Here is a 9,100-nt window from a genome sequence, read left to right as displayed (position 1 = left end):
TTCGGAACTGGTTTTTTTTTTCTCTTTCTTTTTAATCTTTGTTACAAGGTCAGGAAAGGGAGATAGTAATGAAGAAAACGTAAAAGCAAGATACCAATAAAACTAGGACTAATCCAACGGTGGAGATGAATATTAATTTCAAGATAGCTGAGTTTTTGAAATATCAGCCAAAGAGTCTTTTGGTTTTGTGTAACTTGGATTCCAGAATGTCATGAAAGAGAGCAACTAAAAAAAAATGGTTGGATACCTGCAGTAATTCATATTAAACACATAATGAAAGGTACATGATGTCACAAAATATGGGGGGATTTTTTTTTATTCAGACTAATGAAAAGGAAATTTCTCTCCTTTGTGGAATAAATCCTGTTTTGAGAAAACAATGACAGAATTGACAAATGAGCCACGGGAATCCGTAAGGAAATAATAATAATTAACGTCATTGATAATATCATTAAACTATAATAATTATTATTAACAGCATTTATGTAGCTTTAAGGTTTCTTTGACAAATATTATCTCATGTTATCCCACAACAACTCTGAGAGGCAGGTGATGTTCTTACTCTTATTTTACAAATGAGGCAACTGGAGCCCAGAAAGGTCTAGTGACTTGCCCAGAGTCACACAGTTAGTCAATGTCTGAGGCTAAATTTGAACTCACGTCTTTCTGACTCTATGTCTGGTGCCTAAGTCTAGAGACTTTGCTGAAATGTAATAAACACCTTCAATCAGGAATTTTGGAAACTTCTCAAATGACGGTTTCGCTCCAGGGATTTACATTAGTGTTGTAGCCAGGCACCTGTTTGAAAGCAGATCAGGAAAGATGTGGTGCTGTGAAACTCATCTTCCAAAAGCGGTCACCACACCCTTCCTCCTTGGAAGCAGTGTTCTGTGTTTATAGAACAGTTTGGCCACTAGGCAAACATGCCTTTTTATTAAGGACAACTCCTTGGAAAGGAGTTTTGGTTTTTAAGGGTCCTAGCCTCCTAGATTTGAAGCTGAAAGGAACCTCTCATCTAATTGTATTAGGGATTGACAAAGGCAGCCCCCTAATTTTACAGATGAGGAAACTGAGGCCCAGAAATCTTAAGTCTAACAATTATAACTGCTTCTGGGGCCAGGGAGGCTAGCTCACTGCACCCTATCCCCCTCCCCTCCCCTCCAGGTGTGCAGGAATGCACAAAGTCCAGTAGAGATTGCCCTAAGTACATGGATTGAGAGACCCAGGACCTCCTGACCTCTTAAACTCACAAGGTTGCCTCCAAATGTCCGTCCCAAGATCAGGGTTCAGTCACATTCAATCAAGCAAAGAAAACCAGAGGCATCCAGAGGCCAAGGCTCAAGCCCATCTAGCAGAGAGAATTCCACCGACCACCCTATGGCAGCAGAGGATGTGGGCTGGAGGAGAATGATTCCTCCCAGGGTTACACAACTCCCCCATGGGGTTAGGGGGGAGGGGGAAGGAAGAAAGGAGACAGGGGCTACAGCAAACTGTGGTTTATTTAATTTTATTTTTTTCAAAGAATGGAAAACTACATTCTCTCTCTCCCACCTTCTCCTCCACCCCCTATTTATTTTTCTTCTGAAAGAAAAACAAAATCCTTGCAACAAGTATGTATAATTGAGCACAACACATTCCATCCTTGGCCATCAAAATAAAACATCTCGGTGCACGCTGTGAGAGCATCACCTCTCTGTCAGGAGGTGAGTAACACGCTTCATCATGAATCCTCGGGAAGCGTGGTTGGTTTTTGCATTGATCAGAGTTCCTAAGCATTTAAAAATTGTTTATCATTATAATGTTATTAATAAATCATAATAATAGCTAGCATTTATACACCACTTAAAGATTTGCAAAGCCTGCTCATCAAATCCCAGAATATAAGAATAAGTTAAAAGGAAACTCAGGGACACTTTAGTCCAACCCCTTAATTTTACAAATGGAAAAAGTGAGACCTAGGGACGTGAAGTAATTTGCCCAATGTCACCAATTTAATCCAACCCCTCTCAATTTACAAATGAAAAATGGAGGCCTAAGGATGGGAAATGACTTTCCCAAGGTCACATGATCAGTAAGTGTCAACGATAAAATTGCCACGTGGGCCCCCTGACTCTGAGCTGACCAGGCCGGTGGAAAAGCGGATGGAGGGCCGGACGATCCACCTCTGGCTTCTGCCTCACGCACTTCCCAGCTGTGCCATCACAGCAAGTCCTCAGCTTCCTCACCCGTATGACGGAGGATAGTAAGAATCTGTGGACCAGCAGACCCGGGATGCCTTGGAGCAGAGTGTCCAGCTGGCCATTGAAATCACCCCCAATCCCCAAGAAGCTGCGGCCAAACATGGGGCTCAGAGACTGGAGCAGGAGGCAGACCTTGGACCGAGCAGAAGCTGAGAGAGCTCAAAAGCAGCTGCTCCTAGCTGGAGGGGAGAGAACTTGGGGTGCTAAGGCAGAGCTGGAACCCCCAGCCAAGGCCACTCTGGTTGAGGGAGAAGGAGCCAGTCTCCAGGCCAAGCTGAGCCACAGAAATGGAGGCGGAGTCACTAGTTAGGGGGCAGAAAGCCCAGGATCAGGAGCTCACCTACTCCAGAGCCCAAATGGAGCTGCAATTGGAGCTGAATAAGGTGGAGAAAATGGCAGCAGTGAGGTTATGAAGTTCAAGGAGATGACAGAGGCCTGGGTTCTGGATCTGGCACTACCTGGAACCTTGCATTGCCTGGACCTGATCTCAAAAACAAATAAATAAAACCACGATCTCATTTAATCCTCACAACAATCCTGAGAAGAAGATATTTTTATTTTCCCCATTTTAGATTTGAGGAAACAGGGGTTAAGTGACTTGCCCAGGGTCACGCAGATAGTGAGTGTCTGAGGCCAGATTTTAACTCAGGTCTTTCTATCTCCAGCCCACAATTCTCTCCCATGTGCCATCTTGAGAGTCTGTTAACTAGTCAGTCAATAAACTTTCTTTAAGCACCTAGGTAACACACCTTAGTACACGTTAGGCATTGTGCTAAGTGTTCAGGATACAAAAAAAGGCTAAAGCCAATTAATGAGGGTGGCAACATGTGAACAACTATACACAAACTAACTGCATGCAGAAATAAATTGGAAATGACCACCAGAGGGGAGGCCCTGGAATGGAGGAGGATCAGGAAAGCCTTCCTGTAGGCGGAGCTTTAGCTGGACTTGAAGGAATACGAGGAAGCCAGGAGTACAGATGAAGAGGAAACATTCCAGGGATGGAGAATAGCCAGGAAAAATGTCAGAAGTTGGAAGATGGAGAGTCTTGTTTGAAGATGGCAGGAAGCCAGTGCCATTGGAATTCAAAGTATTCAAGGGAGGGTGTAAGAAGCCTGAAAATGTCGGGGCAAACTCCAGAGGGTTTTATATTTGATGCTGGAGGTGATAGGGTACCACTGGAGCTTATTGGGGGAGAGGGGAAGTGACATGGTCAGACCTGCACTTGAGAAAGATCACTTGGACAGTGGAATTGGGAGGGGAGAAATTCATGGCAGCAAGATGGATCTGAAGGCTATTGTGATAGTTCAGGTATGAGGTCATGAGGGCCTACACCAGGCTGGTGGCAATGTCAGAAGGAAAGGGGACATATCTGAGAGACGTTACAAAGTTAAAATCGATAAGTCTTGGTAACAGATTGGATGTTGTGGGGAAGGGTAAGAGAGAGTGAGGAGTCAAGTGTGTGAGAGGCATGACAATCTCTCTCTTATATTAATCACCGATTATTGAATTAGGACTAAGGTTTTTCCCCTTTTCTACTTTCTCATTCAGAAATCAGGCCTTATAGTTTAGGCAGGCAGCATTTGAAGTGCAGGACTGATCATGAGAGGGAAAACTCAGATCTGTTCAAAAGGTAAAGAAAGTTTAGTTTAGGTGAATTAATGGATTCTGGCCCATTGTGTTTTACTCTGACAAGTCTGGGAAGAAGTGGATTCTCCCTTTTGTCTACTGCTGCTGTTTATCTTTTGTTCTCAAAGAGGACCAGACATCAGGGAGGCGATGGCACGACACGCAAGTGAATTGGGTTTAAGGCTGTGCAAAGGCACCAGCCTCACTTTCTCCTCTGGAGCCATCTGGGCCCAGTGGCTAGATATGGATCAGGATGACTAGAGATGGCCCAGGATGCAGTTGGGGACCTTGGTTTTTCAAGTAAGGTCTTTAACAGGTCTCAGTTTGACTGAGGCAGTGCCCATTCAGTGATTAAGGCTTAATAAAAAGGGAGGCAGGGGACAGCTGGAGAGAGCACTAGCCCTGGAGTCAGGAGGACCTGAGTTCAAATCTGGCCTCAGACACTTGACACTTAACTAGCTGTGTGACCCTGGGCAAGTCACTTAACCCCATTTCTTAGCCCCCCCCAAAAAAAAGTGAGGCAAAGAATGGCCTCTTTAAAAAAAAATAGATCCAGGAGGAGAAGACACTCAGGGTTCCTGGCAAAAACAGAAACAATTGTTATTTACATTCATTCTGAGCTAATCAGGACCCAAACAGTGACATAGGGGTATAGATAAATCTCTTTGATCAAAACTGAATGATCAGAGTCACATCCCCCAACACCTTATCAGAATAGGTCCCCCTCTCATTATAATATTCATTCTCTCATTACTTGTTAACCAATCAGAGTCAATTGCCACCCTCAGGAACACCCACTCATTCAAGGGCATATAAGCATTGAGTGGATTCCATGAGGGGTCTTTGGTATTTGAGAGTGCCACTGACCCCTTTTATTAATTATATGCTAGCATGATTAATACAATGATTAATTACTCAGAAACTACGTCTCTCAAACTTTTTATATGCACTTAGATTTCCAGCCTGGGGGACCAAGGGCATGATGGAGCTCTCAACAGTAACAGAGAGGTTTGGAAGAGGAGAAGGTTTTGGGGGAAAGATAATGAATTCAGTTTTGGACATGTTGAGTTTAAGATGAGGTATGCAGTTCAAAATGTCCAATAGGCAGTTGGAGATGTAAGACTGGAGGCTTAAAGAGAAGTTATAGTGCATAAGTGAATGTGAGAATTATGGGCATAGAGATAACTGAATTAATGGGAGGTAATGAGACCACCAAGTGAAATAGTGAAGAAGGAGAAGATAATAGAGCCCAGGATAGAAACCTAGGGGACACCCACAGTTCATGGATGTTACCTGGATGAAGATCCAGCAAAGGAGGCTGAGAAGGAGCATTCAAACAGGGGGGGAGGGAAAAAAAAAAAACCAGAAGAGAATAGTATCCTGAATACCTAGAGCGAAGAGAGTATCAAGGAGAAGAGGGTGAATGACAAAATCAAAGACTGCGGGATAAAGATTGCAAAAAGGCCATTAGATCTGACAATTAAGAGATCATTAGTGACTTTGGAGAGAGCAGTTTCACTTGAATGATGATATCAGAAGCCAGATTGGAGAGTTAACTCTTTAAGTGAGAACGAGAGACAGCCTTCTCAAGGAGTTGAGCCACACAAGGGAGGAGAGATCTAGGAAGATAGTTGGTGGGGACAGAAGAATTAAATAAGGGGTTTTTGAGGACGAGGGAGACATTGATGGGTTTGCAAGTGATAGGGAAGCAGTGAAGAGACCGAGGATGAAATAAGAGAATGGGAATGACAGATTTGGCAGTCTGCCGGAAGACGAGATGCAATGAGATCACTTGTTCATGTAGAGAGGTGTGCCTTGGTAAGCAGTAAGGTCACCTCATCGTGTAAAACAGGGGTGAAGGAGGAGTTAGTGGCAGAAGGCGTCTGAGTGATGCAAGAAGAAGAGGGGAGAAGAGGGAGCTCTTAGCCAAAGATCTCCATTTTTTCAGTAAAATTTGAGACAAGGTTTTCGGCTGAGAGGGCTGGAGAAAGGGAATGCCACGGGTGGTTTGAGGTTGAATGAAAAGCTTTGGAAGAGCTACTGTGGTGAAACGAGTGAGAAGGTTAGGGAGTTATAAACGGACTGCCTTGTAGAGGTCAGGGCCCAGTTAAGGTTACGTAGCATAAATGCGTAGTGATTTCATAATTCTCTCCAACTTCATTCAGCGGCACGTGTGTTCCTGCACAAAAGCTGGAGATAGTGGGAGTGATCCAAGGCAGGAATGGCCATACAGTAAGGGGACAAGGAAGTCAGGAGACGACTGTGTGGAGCTGATGTGTTTCACCAAAGTGTCAAGACAGGGAAAGGAGGAGAGGGTAGGTGGCACAGGGGTGGTGGTCTGGGAAGGAACTGAGAGGTCAAAGATTTAGAAGTCACGATGGAGACAAAAAACAGTATTTGGGGTTGAAAGGCAGAGGGAATGACAATAGATTGTAATCAAATAAAGGAATTTCGGAGTTCATGAACATGGAGGTGGAGCATTTGTGGCAATTTGTGACGGCAAAATTAAGAGTATGACCATCTGTGTAGCCAAGTTTGTGATTGCTATTTAGTCATGGGTTTTTCTCGGCAAAGATACTGGAGTGGTTTGCCATTTCCTATTCCAGTGGATTAAGGCAAACAGAGGTGAAGTGACTTTCCCAGGGTCACACAACTAGTAAGTGTCTGAGGCCAGATTTGAAACCAATGTCTTCCTGACTCTGGGCCCAGTGCTCTATCCACTGAGCCATCTAGCCATCTCTGTACAGCTGAGTAGGTCATGTGAAATGAGTAAGGCGAAGAACGGGGAACTTGTAGTGTTTGAAGGATCATTAAATATATATGTTGAAGTCTCCTAACATGAGGGCAGGATTTGAGGAGAAACAGTATCCTAACTTCTTTCCTCATGCAAATTAAGCTAGCTTTCTTAAAAAGTGTTGAGACTGAGGACCTGAGTTCAAGTCCAGTCTTAGACACTTGACACTTACTAACTGTGTGACCCTAGGCAAGTCACTTAACCCCAATTGCCTCACCAAAAAAGCGCAAAAAAAAAAAAAAAAAAGAGCACCAACTCTGGAGTCAGGAGGATCTTAGTTCAAACATGGCCTTAGATACTTACTAGCTGTGTGACTCTGGGAAAGTCACTTAACCCCGATTGTCTCAAAAAAAAAAAAGTATTGATACCATCCTCAAGACTTAGTTGACTCAGGAGACTAAAGGCTCAGGCTGTTGGCTCCACTTCCTAGTTGCCTGAGTACAAAACAGCCACAAGGATCTCCAGGCCCCATCTCAGACAGGCTGGTGGGTGGATCAAGATGAGTAGCTCAAACAAGGGAGCTGCCCTCAGCTGAATCAAGTCAAGGCATCCTTGTAGCTCATCCTCCTTCAATATCCGTCTCCTGCTATGGTTAACGAAATATCCTTCTGTTAACTATCGAGGGACCTATGAAGGTCTCGTTTTGTTCTAATGTTAATCTTAAGTCTGAGTCACACCCAGCCCAGAGTAAATAGAAATGGAATTCATCTCCAAATTTCAGCAAATCTTCCTTCCTCATGTCCAAAGCAATTACTCTTCTCCCCACATAAACAAACTAGCAATATCAATAGAGCAATACCCCAGTGGCATGAGTGGAATGGTGACTTGTGGGTAGGCACCATCTGCAACCTCCTCATCTCTGTTCTTGCAGGCACTTCGTGTCTGCCTAGCATTGCTGGAAGGTTTCAGCTTCCATGATCTGCTTTGCTCAGCTACATGCCCTGGATAACTGCCTCTGCTAATTTGTAAGAGATTATTTGGATTGAAGATATAAGAACTATGAGTTCTTTAAAAAAAAAAAAAAAGGTTTAAATGAATTCCTGAAAGTAATCCTCTAATTATGATTAAGGGCGAGTTTGGGCTGTTTGGATTGTATCTCTAATATACCCAACCTTCCTTGACCTTTGAGAACAGGATCTTGTAGGGTAACCGTGATGCTATTGTCATAGCAGAACATTGGGTTAACTGAACCACTTGACAGATGTTTCTTCCTTCTATGTTGGAACATGTATGCAGGACTGAGGTTTGAAGGTTACTACAGAGTTGGCAGCCAAGAGATGTTCAAGAAAAATGAATGAGAAGATGTAAGGAGGATGACTGGTGGAGGAATTCCATAGACAACAATAGGACAGAGTAGCTCAGGAGAAGAGAGGGTATGTTCAAATCTTTTTTATGACAAAGGAGCAAAACAGAGGATAGGTGTCCTCTGAAATGGCATCTACTGTGCCTTTAAGGTAAACAAAACTGGAAGGAAAAGAATCTAGCGAACACAGACAAACAATGGTCTAATCTGAACTATACATATCACAATGCTATTTATGATTCTTCTTGATATTTTCCTTCTTTTTCTTCCTTTCTTTTTTCTTTCTCTTTTCCCTTTATTTGTTTGTTTATTTATTCATTTATTTATTTTTGTCTTGGTTTCCCTATGTCTCTCATGCTAGAAATTAAGTGTTACTTAAAAGCCCAATCCCAACGATGATCAGCATGGAAACTTTGACAGGCTACATTTCTGACTTGGGCCAGTTTGAATTTCCTCAGCACACCCTCCCATCTCTCATTATACTACTCCCCAATCTTTCCCCTCCAGACTCACCATGTTGGTTCAGGATTTACTGAAGATACATGAATGGCTTAGCGCACTGCAGTTGAGATCTCCTGAGCTCAACTTATCTACCAGCCACAGCCTTCAAAGTATCAGGGATAACAAAAATGAACTTCTGGCAATACTCCCCTCTTCTGGCACAGCTCAATCCTTTTGCTTCTCAAAGATGTGCTAGAAATACCATGCTTGCTCCAACCTCTCAGATCCAGATCCTAATGATCCCTTTTCCAGATATTCTAAGATAGCTTCTTCTTCTTAAACAAATTCCTTAGGACTTGACCAAACATTCTCAGACAATGGCTTGCCAAAAAATGCTCTGCTTGTTTGATTCAATCAAAAAGTATTCTCAACTAGTCAAGATACCAGAGCTAAATAGGGTAGTTTCAACTTAACCCTTACACCTTGCTTTCAGGATTTTTTTTTCTTTTTTTTTTCATCCTGAAGTTAAATATCAAGGAGGGAAGAAAGAACATTTCTATTTACATTGTTGTTGTTTTGTTGTTGTCCAGTTGTCCATGTTTGACTCTTAGTGACCCTGGGGACTATAACACACTAACTGTCCATAGGGTTTTCTTGGCTAAGATAATAAAATGATTTGTCAGTGGATTAAGG

This window comes from Vombatus ursinus, unplaced genomic scaffold (genome assembly GCF_900497805.2).
Source record: "Vombatus ursinus unplaced genomic scaffold, bare-nosed wombat genome assembly UNPS02009975.1, whole genome shotgun sequence".
In the NCBI taxonomy this organism is placed as follows: Eukaryota; Metazoa; Chordata; class Mammalia; order Diprotodontia; family Vombatidae; genus Vombatus; species Vombatus ursinus.
Note: the sequence above shows the minus strand (reverse complement) of the source record.